This window comes from Urocampus carinirostris, chromosome 13 (genome assembly GCF_059441175.1).
Source record: "Urocampus carinirostris isolate Australia breed hairy pipefish chromosome 13, RoL_Ucar_1.0, whole genome shotgun sequence".
Classification (NCBI taxonomy): domain Eukaryota; kingdom Metazoa; phylum Chordata; class Actinopteri; order Syngnathiformes; family Syngnathidae; genus Urocampus; species Urocampus carinirostris.
Genome location: NC_142361.1, coordinates 10,479,292 through 10,503,782, shown reverse-complemented (window position 1 = coordinate 10,503,782; position 24,491 = coordinate 10,479,292). Strand labels below are relative to the sequence as shown.

Here is a 24,491-nt window from a genome sequence, read left to right as displayed (position 1 = left end):
AGTTAGCTATTGAGTCAGCCAGTCTTGAGGTTGCCAGTTACTAACGTTTTACAAAAGAAGACGCTCCATGAATTACTTTTCTTGGTGATAAGTGACGTGTCACTAGTAAAATATTGTGATTTAATTACTCTTACAATATGGTTCATTACTCCACTACTTACAAAGCATAGATCACTAGTGACAACCTCCTCTTATTATAACTTTCACTCTTTAGCACACAATCTAACAGCATCAGTCATCACCAGCAAGTTTATGTATATGTTCAAAGTACAGTTGAGTGCATTTATGGTAGTGCTTTGTCAAGCACAAAAAATGCAGACACTGATTTTTTTGTCATAGAGATATTCTCCCAAACCTGTATACTAAAATCCAAACCATGTTTACCACTATAAAACAAAATACTGAAATTGGGGGTCAGTTTATATGAGTATATTTGGTTGTGTGTCCCCAATAGAGAATGGTGGGCAGCATGCTGTGAGTCGGGGGCGCGGGGTTATGTTGTCTTTCAGAAGAACGGCAAAACAACTCCCAAACGTGAGGACAGAATTTACAGTAAAGGTGTGCTGAATTTTGGTCTTTCTATCAACATTCTTTTTGCATATATACTATGCCTGGAGATAAGCAGGGGCTAAATACAGACCTTCCCCTACTTACGACCATTCGACTTACGTAAAACGGGAGATACGAACATTTTTTTCGGGATGTCGAAAAATATCCTGACAGTGCTGTAAGATTTTGTATTGTGTGCACCTGTAGTGCTTCTTTCGCAGCTACCAGTGTGTGGTGGCGCTGTGAGAGGTCACCCAGCATCCACCTCAAAGAAGAAATCCGGCTTACGTATACTGAATCTCTAGCACGCTCAGAACATTGACATTCTTATTGTTTAATTTCTAGTTCATACATTCAATACAGTTGGTGTAAAGTGTAAAGAAGAGGCGAGCCGTCTCATTTGAAATAAAAGTGGAATAAGAAAGCTTGATACGGCTGAGAAAATGGTCGGGATGCTTTTTTTTGGCCACTTTTACCATGGAGGAGGACCTCATCTTCCAAAAGTAAGTTAAACTCCAATTTCTTTATCTTTTTAGAGCATGAAATGTTTACTTTTTAGTACAAAACAATACAAGTAACGTATTCAAGCCTTAATCATACTTACAGTGGCTTGCGAAACTATTTGGCCCCATTGAACTTTGTGACCTTTTGCCACATTTCAGACTTCAAACATAAAGATATAAAACTGTAATTTCCTGAGAAGAATCAACAATAAGTGGGACACAATCATGAAGCTGAACACACTTTATTGGATATTTTGAACTTTTTTAACAAATAAAAAACAAAAAGTGGGTGTTCAAAATTATTCAGCCCCATTGAGTTAATACTTTGTAGTGCTACCTTTTGCTGGGATTACAGCTGTAAATCGCTTGGGGTATGTCTCGATCAGTTTTGCACATCGAGAAACTGATACTTTTGCCCCTTCCTCCTTGCAAAATAGCTCAAGCTCAGTGAGGTTGGATGGAAAGCGTTTGTGAACAGCAGTTTTCAGTTCTTTCCACAGATTCTCAATTGGATTGAGGTCTGGACTTTGACTTGACCATTGAACACCTTGATATGTTTTGGTGAACCTTTCCATTGTAGGTTTTGCTTTATGTTTTGGATCATTGTCTTTATGGAAGACAAATCTCCGTCCCAGTCTGAGGTCTTTTGTGGACTACATCAGGTTTTTTTCCAGAATGGTCCTGTATTTGGCTCCATCCATCTTCCCATCAATTTTAACCATCTTCCCTGTCTCTGCTGCAAAAAAGCAGGCCCAAACCAAGATGCTGCTTTTACGCCAAACATAACGTCTTGCATTGTTGTCAAAAAGTTCGATTTTGGTCTCATGTGACCAGAGCACCTTCTTCCACATGTTTGGTGTGTCTCCCACGTGGCTTGTGACAAACTTTAAACTACACTTTTTATGGATATCTTTAAGAAATGGCTTACTTCTTGCCACTCTTCCATAAAAGCCAGATTTGTGCAGTATCCGACTGATTGTTGTCCTATGGACAGATTCTCCCACCTCAGCTGTAGACATGGGCAGTTCATCTAGAGTGATCATGGGGGTCTTGGCTGCATTTCTGATCAGTTTTCTCCTTGTACGAGCTAAAAGTTTATGGGGACGGCCTGATCTTGGTAGATTTGCAGTGGTCTGATACTCCTTCAATTTCAATATTATTGCTTGGGAGATCTTTTTGTATCCTAATCCAGCTTTAAACCTCTCCACAACAGTTTCTCGGACCTGAATGGTGTGTTCTTCGTTCTTCGTGAAGCTCTCTGCGCTTTAAACAGACCTCTGAGACTATCACAGTGCAGGTGCATTCATACAGAGAATTGATTACACACAGGTGGATTCCATTTATCAACGATAGTCATTTAGATCAACATTGAATTATTCAGAGATCCAAATTGAGCTTCTGGACCGTGTTTGCTGCACTGAAAGTAAAGGGGCTGAATAATTTTGCACACCCACTTTTTTGTTTTTTATTTGTTAAACAAGTTTAAAATATCCAATAAAGTGTGTTCCACTTCATGATTGTGTCCCACATATTATTGATGCCTCATAAGAAATTACAGTTTTATATCTCGATGTTTGAAGTCTGAAATGCGGTAAACGGTCACAAAGTTCAAGGGGGCCAAATAGTTTCGCAAGCCACTGTATACAAACCTTAAACATAAAAAATATAGCACCGAGGCAACTCTAGAAAAAATTTCACTTACGAACGATCGTACGTAGTAGGGCAGCGTCTGTATGGGGAAGTAAATCTTCGAGTGCTCCGACAGCAAAAATGGATATGAGTGTCTAGGATAAGTCTTTATTTGCAAAATCTCAAATTTGCACAAGCCAGCCAAATAAATTTGGAAGCTTTTTTACTTCCTCAGGTTGGTGTACACGTTTTTTTCAATTTATTTTATTATGTGACTATTTTAAAGCAGTTTTTCCGGGTTGGCTTCAATGGTAATTTGCAACTACGTTCACAGTAATGAGCTACTTTTGGGTGCCAGTAATCCAAGGAATAGTTTATTCTATAAATGAAGTACCTGGAATCTGTAACAAATTAGTTTTTTTTCAGCACACTGAACACCGGTTATTACTCAAGGATATGTTTACCTGAATTAATTTTCTTAAGAAAAGATGAATGTTCTTTGGCCCTTACGTAAGTCTAAACGTTTAATTTTCTGCACGACAGGCAGTTTTGAATGCTAATGCCAATGGTAGCCTGGTAGCAATGTCATAAAATATTCATTCTCACAGGAACACTGTTCTGTGGTGTTGGTGGTGCAACAGCTTCCTCCTGCCTGTGATGGTGAGCTAAAAAAGACTCTCGTAGCCTACAGTGTTCGCCTGCCACGTTGCGTACCTGTCAGGGAAATTACAAAGACTTCGCTAGCGCGGCATCACATTTCAAACGGCTAACCTTACTGTCTGCCGTTGATGTTCCTCAGACAGCACTAAATATATGAGATGCCCTCTGGTATGGTACACGATTTTCTGTTTTGATCTGCGTGAAGTTGTGATACAAGCTTTGGTTAATAATTGATGTCTGGAAGGATGTCTCTCCAGCTCGTTGGCGCGACTCAAAAGTGACATTCTTGAAAATACGAGGGGGTCCACAGCAGGATGAGTGAGTGCACTTTGTGAATTTTCGATGCACCCGGTAGGAATTTACAAGCCCTCGCCGCCCCCTTCTTTTTCTATACCTCTCGGTGCTCTCGTTATTGTTGGGAAAGTTCCGCGTTTTTAAGTTTTGCCATGCGTGGCCTTTGGACTCGTCGGGGGAAAGGCTGCACTGACCTCATTAGCGATGGCCGCTTCACTACCTGCAGTGTGTGATCTGGAAGTTTCTTCTCAGCCGGCTAAATTACCTAAATGACCTTCTCTTATACACACCCTGGCTAATTAGGCCAAAAGGCAACCGATGGGGGATGGGAGGAAATATGAATTCTTTGCATGGGCAAACACGGCAGGATAGCTGCAAAAAGAAGAATTGAATTATTTCATTTTGAATTATTTTCAATTGTTTTTAATGGTTTTTCACACTACAATAGTGCCATGGTTTTGGAGTTCAATTTGTTCCGTAACTGAGCCACTAAATCAATTGGACAGATAGAAAAATAGTGTAGAAAACAGCAGAATATTCTTTAATATAAAATCAATTAAAAAATCCAAGTGTTTGTTACATAATTTAAAATTAAACAAATATACTTACTAATGTATGGTACACACTTGCGAATATCTAAGATACTTTTTTATTAAAGCGCAAAAAAAAAGCGGCAACATCGGAGGAGAATGCAAGTACTTTGTCGGATGTCCTCTTATTGTGCATTGAATGTTTTCATTCAGCACCTAGAGTTGAATTTTGGTATCTGAAAAGTTGGATTTAGAGGACCTAGTGCAACAAACTGTTTGAGAGTTGCCCTCTGCGTGATCAAAGTGGTACTTCCAGCATGTCCACTCAACACCCCAACGACACCTACGTCACAACAAAATTCTATGGAATATCCTTTGGACTGAATTAACAAGTTCAAACGTGCAACATAGGAATCGTTAATGAAATTTGTTGCCAACTCTTTTAATCATCAATTTTATCAATTAATGCAACCCTAGTCCTAATCAAAACAGAATACACAATATTTACAGAAGCGGGACAGGCTGACTTAGAAGTTTGCACCAGGCTGCCAGCACCTGTTCTCCGCCTTTTCCAACAAACCAACAGAGGACAACCGGCTGCACCTTAAACCGTACTGGTCCAGTTCAGCATGCCGCCACGTTGGACCGACTTAATTAAGGTCCGAAGCGCCCGATGGCGAGACAGGACGCCGTGAGATGCGTGCGTTTTTTCCTCTACGCACTCAACGTGCTCTTTTGGCTGATGTCCCCAGGCATATTGGGAGTGGCGGTGTTGATTCGAGATTCCCTAATCGCCGTTCTGACTTTGACTGCTCACACCAGGTTGGAGGAGGCTGCCGTGCTGACGTTTGCCCCTCTGGTTCATCCCGTCTTAGTTGTGGTGTGCTGCTTCCTGTTGATGGTGGCCATGTTGGGTGTGTGCGGCACACTGCGCTGTGACCTAATGATGCTCTCTTGGTACTTTGGAAGTCTGCTGGTCATCTTGTGTGTGGAGTTGGCCAGCACTCTGTGGACTTATGAGCAGCCCCCTGTGCAACGCTCCGACACGATCACTCTCAAGTTACGGATGTCAAACTTTGGCCTTCGCCAGCATCAGTGGCTCACACACACCTGGAACACCTTTTAGACAGAGTTTCAGTGCTGTGGTGTAATCTACTTCACGGATTGGTTAGAAATGACAGAGAGAGAGTGGCCTCCGGATTCGGGCTGCTCCAATCAATATCCAGGGTGTGCTCGGCGCGCCCACCAACACGACCTCAGTGATATCCACCAAGAGGGCTGCGGTCCCAAATTGTTGTCTTTCATCCGGTCCAGCTCACCGCTTCAGCTGTTGCGTTTCCTGGTCGTGGCCTTGGGTGTGGCCCAAATCCTGGCCATGATCCTGACACTCATGCTGCTTTGGACGCTTTATTATGGACGTAAGCGGCCCAAAGAAGGATTGCCCGCGCCACCTGAAGGCATCGTTGCACTCACACATGGCGAGCACCACACACACAGTGTGTCTCAGCATAGACATTGCATATTAACTTCTAGAATATTTTTTATGTATGTATTAAAAAAAACAATGTTAATATGATAGTTAATGTATTTTTGCTTATTATTTAATACGTTTTTTCAACCACTTTTTGGTTCTAAATACAGTAATATCATACCTGTCAACCTGTACGGTTTTGCTGTACAAAGTACGTTTTTTGGGCGGCAGTAGCTCAGGAGGTAAAATGCTCGTCTTGTGATCAAGGGATCCCAGTTCGAATCCCGGCTTGTCCGTGTTACATGTTGAAGTGTCCTTGGGTAAGACACTGAACCCCTAATAACTCAATAAGCAGGTTAGCGTCTTACATGGCTGCAATACTAGGCCACTATTGGGAAATGTGAAGCACACTGTAAAGTGCTTTGGGAAGTCATTGACTTGAAAAGCGCTATATAAATGCAAATCATTTCATTTCATTTCATATTTATTGTTGACAATAGAACTGAAATGAAATGAAATGATCTGCATTTATATAGCGCTTTTCAAGTCAATGACTTCCCAAAGCGCTTTACAATGTGCTCCACATTTCCCAATAGCGGCCTTGCAGCCATCTAAGGCGCTAACCTGCTTATTGGGGGTATTAGGGGTTCAGTGTCTTACCCAAGGACACTTCGACATGTAACACGGGCGAGCCGGGATTCGAACTGGGATTCCTTGATCCCAAGACGAGCGCTCTACCTCCTGAGCTACTGCCGCCCCAACTGTATTGTTTAATGTCAATTAATATCAGGATACAAAAGAATGTAAACGACTAAAATGTAGTGAGCATAAATGAAACAAGGGTAGGCAGTTAAAAGCTTCTGGTTAAGCTTACTCTGTTTTAGCACATATTCTATCATTGTGTTGTACAGCTGTTGTCCTGCAAATATTTCGTTCTTTCCTTTTGTTAATATGTCGTTGACATTGTTTGTAGTGATATGCCTTAATACAATGCCACAACACAACACATAAATAGTGATAGGAATTGGGGCTCTTTTTAGTGAACCGACTCTTTCGGCTAGGTGTACGAAAAAAGGCAGTGCTTTCGGCTATTCAGATTTAGCTGTACAGTTATCAGATGATTGTGGAGCAAGTTGTCAGAGGTGGGTAGAGTAGCCAAAGATTTTACTCAAGTAAAAGTACTTTTACTTCAGAATAATATTACTAAAGTAGAATTTAAAGTAGTCATCCAAATACTTACTTGAGTTAAAGTAAAAAAAGTACTTGGTGAAAAATTCACTCAAGTACTGAGTAACTGTAGCAATGTCGTATTTATTGTATTTTTGAAAACAACCAATCAAATCAATAAATTGTCAAAGTCCATCTAATAAACAAACACATGAGACATTGCATATTGTAGCTGGTGTTTGGCACCCTTTCAGAGGGGAACATGCTTTTGATGTGAGGCCAAGGGTGCTCCTCATCTTTTGTGTTTTCACAGTCGGTATCGCTAAGCGACATTTTCAATCAGTTTCATCAGTAAACATAATTTTCTGCGCTGAAGTTCAATATGGTCGGTCACGTGACGGGCCTGCTACGTTTGATTAGTTAAACACGCTACAGCCTGGCGGAGCTCTGCGTCAAAATAAATGTGCCTTAGCGGAGACAGACGCGTACTTAAGTGGAGGGTATTTATTAAGTGACTTTATTAAATGACATCTCAGCCCTTTAGTGTTACCTGTGGTGTTCCGCAGGGTTCAGTACTTGGCCCCCTTCTTTTCAGCATTTACATGCTTCCATTAGGTGGTATTATTCGCAAGTATAATATCAGTTTCCATTGCTACGCAGATGACACTCAACTATATCTTCCGATGGAAGAATCTGCTTCATTTAACTGTGGAAATTTGGAGGCCTGCCTCACTGAGATAAATGAGTGGATGTCACTCAACTTCTTGCGCCTTAACTCTGAAAAGACCAAAATGTTAGTTATTGGTCCATCTAAATGCCGTGACTTGTTCTCAAAAACTGCTCTGAACATTGATAAATGTAATATCACCTGGAGTGACTCAGTTAAAAATGTATGTGTCATATTTGAACCTGATCTGTCCTTTCAAACACACGTGACGATTATTACTAGAACAGCTTTCTTCCGTCTTCGCAACACTGCTAAAATTCGTCCTATGCCGTCTTAGTCAGATGCAGAGCTTATAATTCATGCGCTTGTTACTTCCTGTCTCCATTACTGTAATGCACTACTCTCCGGTTTCCTGAAGTCCAAAATCAAGAGCCTTCAGCTGGTACAAAATGCTGCAGCGAGGCTTTTAACTAAGACAAGAAAGTTTGACATTACCCCGATTTTAGTTAACCTGCATTGGCTCCCTGTTAGCTTTAGATGTGATTTTAAGGTTCTGTTGGTATTATAAAAAATCATGCATGGACTTGCTCCCTCATATCTTTCAGATTTAATTTTCCCTATGTTCCGGTCTGGAGCCTTCGCTCTGAAAACGCTGGTCTACTAGTGATCCCAAGAGCCAAGAATAGATCCGCAGGTTCGAGAGCATTCTCCATCCGGGCACCGGTGCTGTGGAATGCTCTTCCCCCTGAGATTCGATCTGCAACCTCGGTGGAAATGTTTAAATCTAAGCTTAAAACACACTTCTACTCTATAGCATATGAATAACCTATATTTTATGTTGATAATATGTGTATTATTTGCCCTCATGTAGGTTTTAGATGAGGGGATGGTGTCATAAATACCAGCTCAGTAGCCTAGATGGTAAGGCGCCCGCTTTGAGACTGGGAGGTTCGGGTTCGCGCCCCGGCCGAGTCATTCCTAAGACTTAAAAAGTGGTCGGCGGCGCCCTCTGTTGGCTGTGGCTGCATCGGCTCGCTACAACGGGTCAGGTGCAACGACATTTCGTTCTGTGTACATTGTTACACAGAATGACAATACAAGGAAATTATTATTATTATTATTATTATTATAATAGTCTGTAATAATAGTTTGCAATAGTCTTTGATCTGTGCAGCCCTTTGAGATTTGTGATTAAGGGCTATAAATATAAACATGACTTTGACTTTGACTTTGAAGTAACAACTTTGATGTAGCAGAGAAAAAGTACAATTTTCTTTTCACAAATTTATTCAAGTAGAAGTATAGGGATTTAAAAATACTCCTAGATGTACAACAATTCCCAAAACTTACTCAAGTAAACGTAATGGAGTAAATGTACACCGTTACTACCCACCTCTGTCGGTTAAATATGAAATTTTGGTCTTGCAGGCAGTACATTGTGCTTCGGAACCATCAATACAATTAAATCAATTCCAAATTTAACTCCTTTTCGTGTTTTCACTTATGTCTTTTTTTCTCACTTTCCGTTTCTCCTCATTACTAACAGAGTGTCTATGTTTGTAGATGCTGACATGCTCTATGAAAGCTCAAGGGTGCCATATTTGAATGAATGAAACAACAACTCACAGACAAAGAAAGTCAGGCACGACAGAACACAAATTTAACCAATTATGTGTACCTTCAAGAGAAAAAAAAGCGAGAGTGAAAAAGTGCACAGCTCACCCCAGACAATAGAATCAGTGATAGTATTAGCAAGTTATCAGCAAGTCAAGCCATCCATAATTTGTTTTTCATATTGGAGGAGTACCTCTCTAATTGATGCTTTTATTAAAAATGAGCCACTTATAAACTTCATTTATAAGTTAAGGCGAGACAATCAAACATTTTATTTCCTACGCTACAGCTTATGTACTGCTTTCTTCCTCGGCCAATACAATGATAAAAAAGATAGAGGTTTATTTATTTGTAGATATGACTGTGCCTCACAAGACATTAACTTCACCGCACGTCAAAGAGCACTTAGCTTTGCTGTGCTGGCAATTAGACTTTGCTCACTCAATGCCATTGTTTGATGTGGAATTTCTTTTTTTAATAGGTTAGTATCTGCCCAAAGTCTAGATACATGATGTATACTTGGGTTAAAAAAACGAAAAAACTAAAACATTACTTGAGGTTGACACCAGCAAAACCTAGAAATATATGACACAGGATAAAGTGCTGTGAAAATATACTTGCACCCTTCCTGATTTATGTGTTTTCAGCACATTTCTCACTCCCAAATGTTTCAGACCTCAAACCAATTTTAAAATCACAGAGAGACAACCCAAGGAAACATAAAATGCAGTTTTGAAATGTTGATTCCGTTTGTTAAGGCACACAAAAAAAAATCCAAAACCGATCTGGCCCTATATGAGAAAGGAATTGCCCCCTGAACATGATAGCAAGTTGGGCCAACTTTGGCAGCAACAACATACATCAAACGTTTACGATAATTGGAAATAAGTGAAATCTGCCATTTTGGAAGATTTTCTAGTTTGAACTGCCCATTAAAGGTCACACCACAGCATCTCAATTGGATTTGAATTTTGACTTTGATTTGGCTACTGCAGAACCTTCATTTTCTTTTGTGAGCCATTCAGAGGTGGACTTGCTGGTGTGTTTCGGGTCTTTGTCTTGCTGCGTGATCCAAGAGCGTTTGATTCTGAGGGCACGGACTGATGGCAAAGCGTTCACCTTCAGGATCTTCCATAAACACCAGAATTTATTTTTCTGTTAACCACAACAAGTTAATATTTGTCCTCGTCCTCAGGCAGCAAAGCAGCCCCAGACCAACACACTCCCACCACCACCTTTACTGTTGGCAACATGTTCTTTTTGTCAAATGCTTTGTCATTTTTACACTAGATGAAACGCGCTGCACATCTCCCAAAGAGTTTATTTTGCTAATCAGTCCACATAATGTTTCTCCAAAAGACTTGATAATAATCAAGATGATTTTGGCCAATTTTAGAAGACCCTTTGTGCTATTTTGTGGCAGCAATTGTTTTTGCTTGGAACTTTCCATGGATGCAAGTTTTGGCCCGTGTTTTTTTTTTATAGTGGAGTTTTGAACACTGGCCTTATCTGGGCTCAGCTAAATGTTCCCCTTATTAATTATTGCAATATATATCATAATAATAAACCTTACAAACACAATGCAGCACCTGTTTACTCGCAACAAGACTATGTAGAATAAAAACAAAAATTGTGGAAATAAGTTTATTTTATTTTTGCAAATAAACAACACAAGCTTCTCTTTCAGTATCTTAGTTATTTCCCCACTTGCAGTAAATTTAACGTTGCTTTATACACATAGCAGTGCATCCTTTTGCAGACTTCATCTTTCTTACAAATGTTTTTTTCTCTAACTGTCACAATTTAATTTCATTATCAACAAGGATGTCAGCGTATCAGTTCCCATTGTCTTCCTACACTCTACTTTTGCACATGGCTAAAAACGTATTCTCACGATAGTTAGAAGAAAGAAGGCATGTGTTTTTTTTATACCGGCTTACAGTCTTTTTAACCCTACTACCGGTAATTGACCTGGTAATAACACAATAACGATATAGTACCAACATGATAGGTTCTTATTTTAGATATGTATATCAAAATGGGTAGCTAAGTATCTATCTATCTATCTATCTATCTATCTATCTATCTATCTATCTATCTATCTATCTATCTATCTATCTATCTATCTATCTATCTATCTATCTATCTATCTATCTATCTATCTATCTATCTATCTATCTATCTATCTATCTATCTATCTATCCATCTATCCATCTATCTATCTATCCATCCATCCATCCATCCATCCATCCATCCATCCATCCATCCATCCATCCATCCATCTATCTATCTATCTATCTATCTATCTATCTATCTATCTATCTATCTATCTATCTATCTATCTATCTATCTATCTATCTATCTATCTATCTATCTATCTATCTATCTATCTATCTATCTATCTATCTATCTATCTATCTATCTATCTATCTATCTATCTATCTATCTATCTATCTATCTATCTATCTATCTATCTATATATCTAAAGAAGCTTGCAGACCCCTGCTCTTCATTAATTCTGTGACACTTTTAGCAATCTACAATGACCTTGTTGTATGCTACTAGTGCCCAAGACGATCCTAATTAACGCCGAAATGGGTAAAACGAGTAAAAAAGTAAAAAATCCCGTACAAAAGTTGTTATACGGCGTACACATTAAAAAAAACAAAACAAAACGCGGCAAAAACTTGTATGACACACATCCATTCATCCATTATCTTATCCTCAGTAGGGTCGCGGAATGCCTGGAGGAAATCCACGCAAGCAAGGGGAGAACATGCAAACTCCACACAGGAGGTTTGATCTCATGACCTCAGAACTGTGCCGCACATGCGCTAACCACTGTGCCGCTGTGCTGTCCACTGTATGACACACAGTAATGACAAAACTACAATGTTTAAAAAAAACTAACATATAGCCTCAAAAGAGGAATACAAATATGCATTTTCAGTCTGGGTTAAGAATTCAGTGATTGTGTTTCCGAGATGGGCTCTTTGTTTTTTGCAGCATCATACTGAGCTTTGTGTCAAAACGGCAGCCTTTCCAAAGGTAACTGCACGCTTAGCTAAGCATGCCAACGGTATGCGTGATGAAACCAACCAGCTCAATTTTACCTGGAGGTCGCTAAACACATCTGACAAGCGCTTCACCATCTTCAAAAAGCCATCTCATTTGTTTAATTCCCGCCAAAGCCAAACATGTAATAAAGTGACACCTTTTTGACATATCCTACCAACACAAAAACAAAAAAAAGGTTGCCCATTTTTAAGAAGTAAATACAAAAAAGTCTAAATTGAAGTATTGATTTTTTTGAAAATGAAAAACACACAATATCAAATGGCCTTGTGTCAAATATTTCTTTGTTGCTTCTCGCTAAAAGTACTTTCTCGGGCGCAATATTAGACACACCTGCATATGGTGCACATCTGGTTTATTTATCAAATCGTGCTCAAGCAAAACCAATCGGTGGATGTATCCAGTCATGTTCTAATCAACATCTGAATAAGAATATAGATGGAAAGATTGAGAATTGAAATGAAATGAAATGATCCGTGTTACAAATGACATGTAACACGGACGAGCCGGGATTTGAACTGGGATCCCTTGATCCCAAGACAAGCGCTCTATCTCCTGCCGCCCCCAGTAAAAATTATCTGCATTTATATAGTGCTTTTCAAGTCAAGACTTCCCAAAGCACTTTACAGCGTGCTTCACATTTCCCAATAGCGGCCGTGCAGCCATGTAGGCGCTAACCTGCTCATTGGGGGCATTAGGGGTTCAGTGTTTTACCCAAGGACACTTCGACATGTAACACGGAGGAGCCGGGATTTGAACTGCGATCTCTTGATCCCAGGGCGAGTTCTACCTCCTGAGCTACTGCCGCCCCAACAATACAGTAACACAATCAAGCAAGCTCCTCTGGTCAACACAGTCTTTGATTTTAATAAAGGTCCTCTCTAAGATCAAATATTAAAATATTAAAATATTAATATTACATGCTTCTTAAAATTTGCGTGGTGCTCCTGTTTCCTCCTTTTATACCTCAAGGTTTGTACACCTTTTTCATGGCCAAATTCAAGCACTTTTAAAGGACTTTGAAAGCCAATGCTCCAAATCCTCCAGTACCATTAAGAGAAGAAATCCAGTTTGAATCAGGTATTTTGCAGAGCCACAAATACATATGCAGTATACAGGGTTGGGTAGGGTTACTTTAACTTGATTACTTTCAATTACCTTTGGATTACTCCAATACCAAATATGCTAATAAAAGACAAAAGAAACTAAATATGAATAAAATTACTAAATTTTGTGCAGGCTTGGGGAGTAACGGAATACATGGAACGGCAAAAATGATGTTGGTAAGCTGTTTGGATTTATTTTTATTTTGTTTTTGTTGCATTTTATGTTGGTTTTGCCGGAGATCAAAGAGATCAAAGCCAGGAGAGAAAGCTTACCACGTGTTGTGAGTCATAATTTTATTCATAATTAGTTTATTTTGTCTTTTATTAGCATATTTGGTATTGGAGTAATCCAAAAGTAATTGAAAGTAATCAAGTTAAAGTAACCCTACCCAACCCAGGCGATATACAGATGCGATTTTTAGTCATGCGTGTGGATTTATCAAGACGTTCAGTTTTTAGATGTTGAGTAAATTGCAAATATATTTTTTGTACACATTTTGATACCAGTCTCTCTCCATATAGGTTTTGGGTAAAATATCTTTTTTAGTTGCAGGATGTTCTTCCCATTACAATTTACCACTGGGAAACACTACCTTAATTTTGTTGCCTGGTCCATTGTTAATACGTAATCCATGCACAAATACAGATTTCATAGTGCCTTGTTTAGGTGTAGCATGCACCTGTTTTTTTGGGCGCAACCCGTAGGTGGTGATGACGTTACATATGACAATGTCATACAAATTAATGCCAGCTGCCGTCAAGCACAAGGGAATAAATGCAATTGCAACGTAAAGCCAACAGAGAGCAGTGGCTGCGTCATTTTTAAGTGACTTGTTGAAAACAATTTCTAGCATTTACAAGCACTTCACCCAAAATCCAAGGACATATAAATCCTTGATGACACAACATTGAAATTCAAGCATTTCCAGCATTTCAAGCCCCAGTATTAACCTGGACATCTGAACTCGCTTCCACGCTGGAAATTTTGTTAAATTTTTCAACCATTTAGTTACAAAAAGAAGATTTGTTGGTCTTAATTACTCTTCTGGTATTATTTTTTTCCTCCTCACAAGCACACAAATTATTTGGTCAAGGTTTTTGTGTTCATTTAAATTTCGATTGCAGCCCCCGAAAAACTTTAATTAGGTTTTACATCATTTTTTGATTACTTTCTTTTAAACTCCTCATGCTTTAATTACGCACTGGAACAGGTGCACCGATCGACAATAAAGCAAGCTTTGCTAAGTGTTTATTTACAAAAGTGTCACGGTCGCAGAGAGGAATCAATCTGTCATTTCCCAACTCTCCAACTCAATTTGGGATTATAATGTTGAAAAAATAATAACAATATAATATTTTCCAACACCATTATGGCAAGCAAAGATAAATCAGACATCTGTGAAAAACATAATTATGCAAATTCTGAATCAATTATGAACCAGTCAATGTCAAGTAGATGTGATTGCGTTCCGTGTTATAGCTAATGCAGGAATGAGTGTGTGTGTTTGTTTCCAGAAAATTGCATTGATTTCCAAAATTTGGGGTATTGAATATGACCTGAAAATCAAATGTGGCTCTTGAGTACAAAAGTTTGCCTCTTTTGCTCTAAAACAGAGTTGGGAACCTATGGTTTGCGAGCCATATTTTCATGACTAGGAGATAAAATGGAATAAGCACAATTTTTTGAGGTGTTGTTAAATGCAAAGTCATTTCTCGCACGGGTAAAACCAAGAAAACACTGCTAGTTATGAGGGTTCGGTCCAGTATGTATTACACAAGAGTTTAGTCAAAGTGTAACACACACCAACAGAGCCTGTTTTGGCTGTAAATCATCAACTGATCCTTTATATGGAAGCTCATTAAACAATCTATGTTCATTGTTGAGACACTTTATGATCAAGAGCCACAAAAAATTATTTAAACACCCGAAAGCTCTATCAAAGCACCTAGAGCCATTTGATTGGAAAGGGGGTAGCTGGACACAGAATGCAGACAGTTCCTCTCCTCTTTGCCCAGTGCTGTCGGCACTGAAGGTAAGTACGTAGGTGTTCGAACCTAGTTTTAAAAACCATTATTTAGGATGAAAATGTCTCAACACTTTTAAGTAACTGCAGAAGGGGGCCGAATTTTAAGTGGCGTATTTTCATTGACAAAGGATACAGGCTCTGGCATTGTTCATATAGATTTGATTAAATCGTCAAACATCTCACAGTGAAATAAAATGTGCTGGATAATTAGCTTTTGTCTGGAGGGCGGTTTTGGCATTTTTGTTGTTTTTTTTTCTTAAAATATATGTGTGGCTCTCAGAAAAATACATATATTTTTGCTTTAATGGCTCTTTGGGTAGAAAAAGTACCTGAACCCTGTACTAAATCATGCTCTAAAATGAAAAATATAATCAACTACTCGACTGAGAACTATTCTCACTACTTTAGTTATCAATTATGTTTACATGAAGAGCATTCCGGATCAGAAGTTGGATTTATGGATGAACCCAAACAAATTATTTTCTTGCCTAAATTCAAATGAATAACCCCTTGCACATAATGTTGGCGAGCATTCTGAATACAATGGCAAAGCAGGAGCGATGTTTGACATTAAAGGGACAGTAGGTTTTTGACCACTACATATTGTTTTATGGTCTATGCAACAGAAATCAAGAGCTAAAAAGCACAAGGAATAATCAAGACTATGAAAAATCAAAATGACAAATACAGACTCTTGTTTTTTGTCCAGACCTTTTTGAAGTTTTAGGGTACCCATAGCAACAAGATGGCGGACAATTATGTCAGGTCGTTCTAGGTGAGGCTCATGTTATGTGAATTATAAGCTAATTTTTATTCTATTAGTATTAAAAAATGCTCGGTGGCCTGAAGGGTAGGGCGCCTGCCCCGAGACTGGGAGGTTGCTGGTTCAAGCCTCGGCCGAGTCATACCTAAGACTTACAACATTGGTACTCATTGCCTCCCTGCTTGGCGCTCAGCATTAGGGATTGGAATTGGGGGTCGTCCTGTCCGGTATTCTGCTCCCATCTCCAGTGTCCGGTATCGATCCTGTCTGTCTCCTCCTGTCTGGTATCTTGCTCTAGTCTCCATTATCTGATATCGATCCCGCCTGTCTTGTACTGTCCGGTATCTTGCTCCTGTATCCGGTATCGATCCCGACTGTCCCGTCTGGTACTTACCCGTGTGTCTGTATCGATCCCATCTGTTCTGTCCGGCCTCGATCTCGTCTGCCTCTGACTTCTCTGTCTCACTTCTTCCGCCTAGCGATCGCCGCATCCTTGGCGTTTGTGTCCACGTGCATTATTGCCCAATTCTTGTAAAATAAAGTGTGGAAACGTTACGCGTCTGGGTCCATCGTCTGTTCGGGTTCTGACAGATAGATGATTCAAATGGGTATAACTGTGGAATAAATCGCAAAACGAACCAACCAAGCCAATCATTTTAACCGGACTACTCACATTCGGAAAAAGACCTTACTTGGATATCTGTGTGCATCTACAGCATATGGCTTTACATTAACAGAATACCAACAATAGTCAGATTTCAATTCTAATGCTATTGTGAACAATTATCTCAACTTTGGAGTAGTGGTTGAGTATCTACCTATTACTTCTTCCCTGACCTTTTTTTGCTCATGTGATCAACACTGGGATGATTAAAAAATGAAAACATTTCCAGCAACAGAATCAAACCAAGAAGATCTCTTGTTTTTTTTTTTTTTAATCTTGCCATCAATTCAAATTTCTAGGATGCCGGGCAACAATATTCTGTATCAAACGGATTCAACGGGAAGCAACATTTGGCTAGCATAAGAGGATTTAACCTGCTGCCTGCATTGCATTTTACTGAGGCTCAATAGCATGATTGAACTCCCACAAGTGTGTTCCGCGCTGATTGGAGTGGATGTCGTAGTTTCCCGTTTTTAAAACGACTCCTTGATTTATTAATATTATCCTTTTTTTCTTTAATTTCTTGAGCCTTTGCTAATAGATCTTTAAAAGAACATGCAGAACATCAAAGTATGAAAAAATATTTTTCCCATGTGCAGTAGAAAGTTAGGTCATCAACAATTTAAAAGTCCCTGTTGGAAGCTAAGGCCTTGATAAAAACCATTGCTAATCAGTCATCCACTATCACTGGCGATTGTGATCTAGTTTTTCGGTGATTAGGTGTCGCCTTTGTGGGGGGAAATAGACTCTAATTGATGTTTACAACTGTCTTTAATGGCACTTGTTTTATCTTTAGACTACGGGATGTTAGCCCAGGTTGTCTTGGTAACGGATGCTGTATTTCGTGTCGGACATGATGTTGGCAGCACTGTCTTATTTGCATAAAACAAAACCTCCTTGGATGGTGGATGGGTTTAATGACTGCATGTTAGGAGGACCTTTTGGAATTATTTTGAATGTTCAGATGTCAGATTAAAAATAACATTTCAAAATGTTAGCAGCTCTCGACAAGTTAATACTTCAATAGACACTTAAAAAAGGAGAGAAGACATCAATGCATTTTGAACTTGCAAGGAGAACAAGAGTGGACCAAAACCACATATAAGAAATTCAAACCTTTTTGTAAATCCCTCCCCTAATTGTATACAATATATTCTAAACACATCTGAATCAGATGATATTCGTTCCATTAATAGTTTTGAATTATTGACTGATGCTATTTTTTGTGTGCTTTGCCTAAATAAAGCCACAAATCATAGTAAACATCGAAGACAGTAAATCCAAATCGTCTATCAGCTTCATTTCATTGCTTTTCCCCTGCCTGTGCTGCTTCGAGGCATGTGCTTTTTCATCTAACCATTTAACCGATCACATTTCATGATTACTTGCTGCTGGGCTCAAATATTTGCCCATAGGCCTGCAATATTTTATGTACAGGCGTCCTTGCAGCACGACATAGCTGTGAAATTTCTGTTAGTTCAGCCAAAATCAAATTTCGAATTGGTTCAAATGCGGATGCTGGAATGCCTAAAGAAACGTTGCCACTTTCACATAGGCGGCGATAATTCACCACAACAATTGCAGTGATAACCCACTGCACAAGCAATTACAGTATATTGTGTTGATTTGAAAGGATTTTTTTCAATCCACAATCACTGAAGAAGAAAAGGAATTCGAATTGGTTGCAGATTTACTGTCAAACACATTTTTAAGGCGGACTTTTCAAGAAAAACTGGACATCGTTAGGGAAGCTAGCAAGCCTTTTGTAATAGAGAAAAGGTTTTGTCCGCCACTTTCACCCAACGTACTACGAGCGACCTAGCTCTGTGGAGCTTATTTCTTTGTTACTGAGAGAGGCACAGATTTACGTTCCCACCTGTCCACTAATAAAGCTATTAATGAGACGACAGACACTGGCGCTGCGTTACGTCACAGATGCACGCATTAGTCAAGAAGCGCTTCTTCAAATTTGAAAATGTTAGTAGTGATAAGCAAGCCTTAGCATCCTTTTTTTGGTGGAAATGAATGACTGGGTAAAGTTTTGGCACAGTGTTATGACTGTGCAGCTCTTCTGGATTAAACAGACAGCAGGCTAAAGTTAAGGAGAGTGCACCTCTGACTTTCTCAATTCTGTTTTTTATTTATATTATTTATATTTAATGGCATTTTAAACTCAACACATTTAAAGTCAACAACACACAAAAAATGTCAAAAGCACCTTTTGCTGTTAGCAACTTTAAAAATCAAAACAGTTCAACAATAAACCACCGGGCTAATGATGAAACACAAAAAGAAATGGATGAAAAGATAGCCTTTTCTAAGGCAATGACTAATGCGCCACACAATATATGCAGCTTTTGTTATGTCTGAGAAGCTTCATACTGAAGGCGAGCCGGCGCTTTTTCGACGTGTCACAAGAGTGAAAGATTGCACAGAGCATAACTAATGTCCAGAGTGAATCCGATGTCTTTAATGTGTCCTCATACACAAACACACAGGAGTAATCAGGACTTCCTTTAGTTCTCTGACTCACAGTCTCGTTTAATCAACAAATAAATCCCAAGCCCTACGCAAGAAACTGTCCTTTGATTCCTTTGAGTACTTTTTCGTTTTTTTGTGTGTTCCGTCTGCTCACAAGTTTTGCCATCAGAGAAACCAGCTTTGGGAGCAGCACACGGTTTGTATTCAGAGTGTGTGACAGGCGGCAAAGCAGCAATCTTGTCTTTGGAGAGAGACAATGATTCCACAGCTGCCATGTTGTGCACACAAATGTGCTGCAGGCATCAGTCCTGAAATCTGTCACCTTGCAACGACGAGTCTAAAAAAATAAATCACCCCCCCCTCTTTCCGAAAGACGGGTAAAATAAATAAATTAGAACCGATCTTGCGGTGCCTGTTTGATTTTTAATGCGCGCTCCTCGCTTCTAAAAGTCTGCTGGCGCTTCTTCATCCTCCCGATGCGACCGGCAGACAGACAGATCGCTAAATCACCGCCCAAAGAGGTTGTACCTGCTTGATTACGTATTTAATCATTTGATGTCATAATGATGAAACTCACATTTCCCGTGTTGCACTCGTAAATCTGAATAATGTCTCCTTGCGTTATCTTTTCCCCCATGAAGTCTTTATACCGTTCCTGTGGAATTATTCACGCCGCTCTTTACAGGATTTTGAATTAATATTTCGTGTTGGTGTTGGGTGAGAAAATGTCTTTAAAGGTAAATTATTGGATTAATGATTTAATTGCCCTACGGCTGGCTGGCAACCAGTTCAGGGTGTCCCCTGCCCACTGGCTGAAGATAGCTGGGATGGGCTCCACCACCCCCGCGACCCTACTGAGGATAAGCGGTGCGGATAATGGATGGATGGATACGAAAGATTACGCTAACATGAATGTGTAAAAATAAAAAAATCAGGTCGTTTACAAGTCATTTAGCACCACAAGTGGCTAGCGCTTCATTGGAAAGGGGGATCCGTTCCAACACCCTGAATTTTGGGCTCAGTTCCAACACCCTGAATGTTTACCTGAATGTTCAACGTAATCATAAAGCTAACCCAGGCTAATCGTACGTTCGCGTTATCGTAATCTTCCGTACAAAAGATTACGCCAACACGAACATGTAAAAAAAAAAGAAAAGATAAAGAAAATAATTATGAAAAGGATTTCTTACCTATGTGGTGGCCAGCAGAAGGCGCATACTGTATTCCCTAGCAAGACCGGAAACTGCCACACCTCTTTCATATTTAGCTATTGTGTCTTTCTCAAAGGCAATAGTTGTACGAACAACTTTTCTTTTTTTCACCTGTCCTGCTTGCACCGACCTTCTTCGGAGGCATAGTTAGGGGCTAAAACACTCCGTTCACCGATATTGAAAGCGAAAGCAAAAAGATGCAAGTGCGCACATGATAACAGTTGGTAACGAGGGGTGGGGGCGATCTACACCCGTACGCCGCTCAGCATCGCACTCTAGCGTACGCACTCACGCATTACCGGCGTTCGAACTCAGAATTTTTGACCGAACAGCGAAGCAAGAATTTCTCAAAATTTTTGGTTGAACTCCGATTTGTTCGAACTGAGAGGCGTTCGAAAACCGAGGTTCCACTGTATATATATATTTTTAATTGCTGCTGCTCAATGTTATTGCACTTCTTTTCATTGCACTATTGTTATAATGCACTATTATCATGAACTGTTTTGTAAGCACTACTTTTTACTTATCAATCCATTATCTGCACCGCTTATCCTCAGTAGGGTCGCAGGGGGTGCTGGAGCCCATCCCAGCTATCTTCAGGCAGGGGCCACCATGTACTGGTTGCCATCCAGACGCAGGGCACACAGAGACAGACAACCCACTTGCTCATTCACAGCTAGGGACAATTTGGACCGGCCAATTAACCTGACATGCATGTTTTTGGAATGTGGGAGGAAACCGGAGTACCCAGAGAAAACCCAGGCAAGCACGGGGAAAACATTCAAACTCCGCTGGTAGCTGGATTTGATCCATGACCTCAGAACAGTGCCTCGGACGCGTTAACCACTGTGCTACTTTGTAGTTTTTATAATAATAACAATTGTTTGTTTTTTGTTTTTTGTCTTTTCATCCTTTTTCTCTTTTTTCTTGTCGTTATTAGATGCTTCACCCTGGAGTGCCATGTCTAATCACATTGTATACAATGTTTCACAACTTTGATATCAATGACAATAAAGACAATTCCAATCAAATTACAACTTACGCCAGTCTCAAACAACCACATTGTAAATATTTTTGCTTACCGGTGTTTATCCTTACAGTATTTTATTTTAATTCTTGATAAAAAGTCTTTATTATGTTTTTAGCCGGGAGTGCCACGTCTAATCTCGTTGCATACAATGTTACACCATGTTGTTATCAACGAAAATGAAAACCACTAATTTCAAAACACTTCATGAAAATTAAATAGTTTGCAATTTCTGTTCTAAAAACATGAGTAACACTTCTTTATCTACCCAAATATTTTTTTTCCAAAAATAAAATAATTGATCAGATGATGCTGTAACTACTATAATTGTGTGACTTTGAATACTTTTTGACCCTCCCCGATAAAGGGTTTTACAAATAAATGTGACATTACTTGAGAGGCTTAAGGAGTACAAAGGCCAGATATCAGTGTTGGTGTCAATACCAACCCTATTTTCATATTGGACAATACCAGTATTGGGTGCCCTCTAGTGGCCCTTTCAAAATAAGAAACTAGAGATTTTAAATTATAATAACAAGCAAATGGCCTGGCGTTGCCAAGCAGTGTACTGGGGCGAGGTTGATAAAAAGTGTGCATGAGAAACAATTGCATCAATCAAGGTGTTAGTTCGGACAGAAGATTGGATTTGGGTGCTTGGAGTGGTCAGTTGTCAGAGCTGCAGTACCCAATTTGAAGATAGAGACCCCATGAAAGCAGACCCAACGAAAGCAGATGCTTATCAATTAAATTGGGGGTGACTCCACACAAAACCCAGCTAAAGACACTCGAATAGATCTGAAGTATAATTGTTGACATTTTCACGAAAATCAGTTTAACCTCTTTGGAGCCTATAAGTCACATACAGACACACATATAATTCGAGAATTATAAAGTATTTTGGATTTAGATCAGGGACATTGTGTATAATTTAGCATTACCAAATGGTAAAAAAAAAAAAGAAAATCCCGAGCAAAGTATTCAGCATTAATAATCCCTTTTTCATCTAAATCTTTTGAAAATATTTTTCAGCTGTAATTTTAATACTGTGACACTCACAAATTTACAGTTACCCTGTTAATATACTGTGTGATTTTTCTGGGAAGACTATAGGTGTTACCAATATAATGATCTTGCATCCTTTTCTCAAATTATACACCGTTTTTATCCATCAATTGCTAAAAGAAGTAGATCTAAGTTCTAAAAACGAGCACAATTATCAAAACAGGTCACACACACCCAGCACATGCACAGTCATCCATGTCTAAGTTACACCGACAGGCAAGAAAGAAAGCCATCATGGCCTGCACGGGCTTTAAAACACACGTAAAAAGTCATTATTTCCCGCACGCCATCATCTCCATTTTAATGGTTCCGCCCCGCCTCAGCACCGCATCACAGTCAAGACTGGAGCTTTTTAGCTTGGCGTTCTCCCTGATTGAAATTCCGAGTCAGCCATCAATCTGCATTATAGACTGGTTTCCCCCCTGTCTGGCGCGGGCTAACTGAAACAGATTGAGACAGCTCTTGCTCGCTGAATCGCTAATGGCCGCCAATGAAAGGCATCACTGTGCTGTTGACCCCAACAAAGATCGGGATTGGCGACAGGGGTGCGAGATACGCAACTCAATATACGGAGTCTCTTCGGCATCCCTCACGAGTCAAGAGCATCCTCTATCGACTTTCCGTTGCCCGGGAATAGAATCTAATCACTGTATGCAAACGGGCCACACTTCTCTTAATGGTTTACCATTATGTGCCTGGAACCGAGCCCAAAGTCAAGAAATATGACGGCCAGGGCCCGGGGCGGGTATATTGTTTGGCCGTAATGACGTCCCAATTATCTCGCATGGTGGTGCCAACACCGGGATGTTTTACACAGCAACGAAATGGGGCTCACCACTGACTTCTCGTTATTTTATGCCAGGTAACCTGAGTGTGGTCTGTCAAAGCAAGCAGTGCATATCAAGATGAGGTGTAGAAAAACCCACAAGTAATGCATAAAATGTGCAAAGTGTTACCCCTGGTCAACTCGCACTGTCTGAAGTTATCCAAAGCAAAATGATTACACTATGACCCAGACCAGTGTTTCTCAACTGGTGGGTCGGGACTCAAAAGTGGGTGGCGTACCCGTCTTCAGTGGGTACCGGGCCTTTCCCTTGGCAGAATAATGTTAAAGGATAAATTAAATGTGAGTCAATGAAACTCCTTAGCAGTAGATGGAGACAATGACTTGCAATTGCCGGTTGTCACACCGCAGATAAAAAAGAACAGTTATATTTGCTTACACATATAGACTATGACCAAACACAAATACAGCAAAGACTATAAGAGTTGGATGTTATTATCTTGAAGACAAAGCTACTGAAGTGAAGGGTTTTGGATTTCATTACAAATGGGGCTAATTGAGACGTGTTGGAGAGATTAATTGAGTGATAAGGTCAAGATCGTTAGCGGGCAGCCCCACGGTTCATAGTTCAAGTCCAGCTTCCGCAGCCTCCCCATGTGGGGTTTGCATGCTCTCCCCGTGCCTGGGTGGGTTTCCTCCGGGCACTCCAGTTTCCTGCCACATTCCTAAAACATGCATGTCAGGTTAATTGGCGGTCCAAATTGTCCCTAGATTTGAATGAGCGAGTGAATGGTTGTCCGTCTCTGTGTGGCCTGCAACTGGATGGCAACCAATTCAGGGTGTCCCCTGCCCACTGCCCGAAGATAGCTAAGATGGGCTCCAGCACCCCCGCAACCCTACTGAGCATAAGCGGTGCAGATAATGGATGAATTTGTCAAGTCATGTTCAATTGTATAGCCCGTAATCACAAGGAGTCTCAAAGGGCTGCACAGACCACAGACATAGGATTTTTGAGTTTTTTTTAGCTGTAAGCCAAAATCAGCAATATTCAAATAATAAAAGGCTTGAAATAGTTCAGTTGATGTGTAATGAATCCAGAATGTATGACATTTTTGTTTTTTTAATTGCATTACAGAAAATAAAGAACTTTATCACAATATTCTAATTTTCTGAGACAGTCCAGTATATGTCATGATTACTGATGTGA

The 24,491-nt window shown here is 39.9% G+C and overlaps 1 pseudogene; it reads left to right on the top strand.

Annotated features, from left to right (window-relative positions):
- The first annotated feature begins 4,726 nt into the window (after window positions 1-4,726).
- LOC148353711 (tetraspanin-12 pseudogene) lies at window positions 4,727-9,083 on the top strand (annotated as a pseudogene).
- Window positions 9,084-24,491: the final 15,408 nt, after the last annotated feature.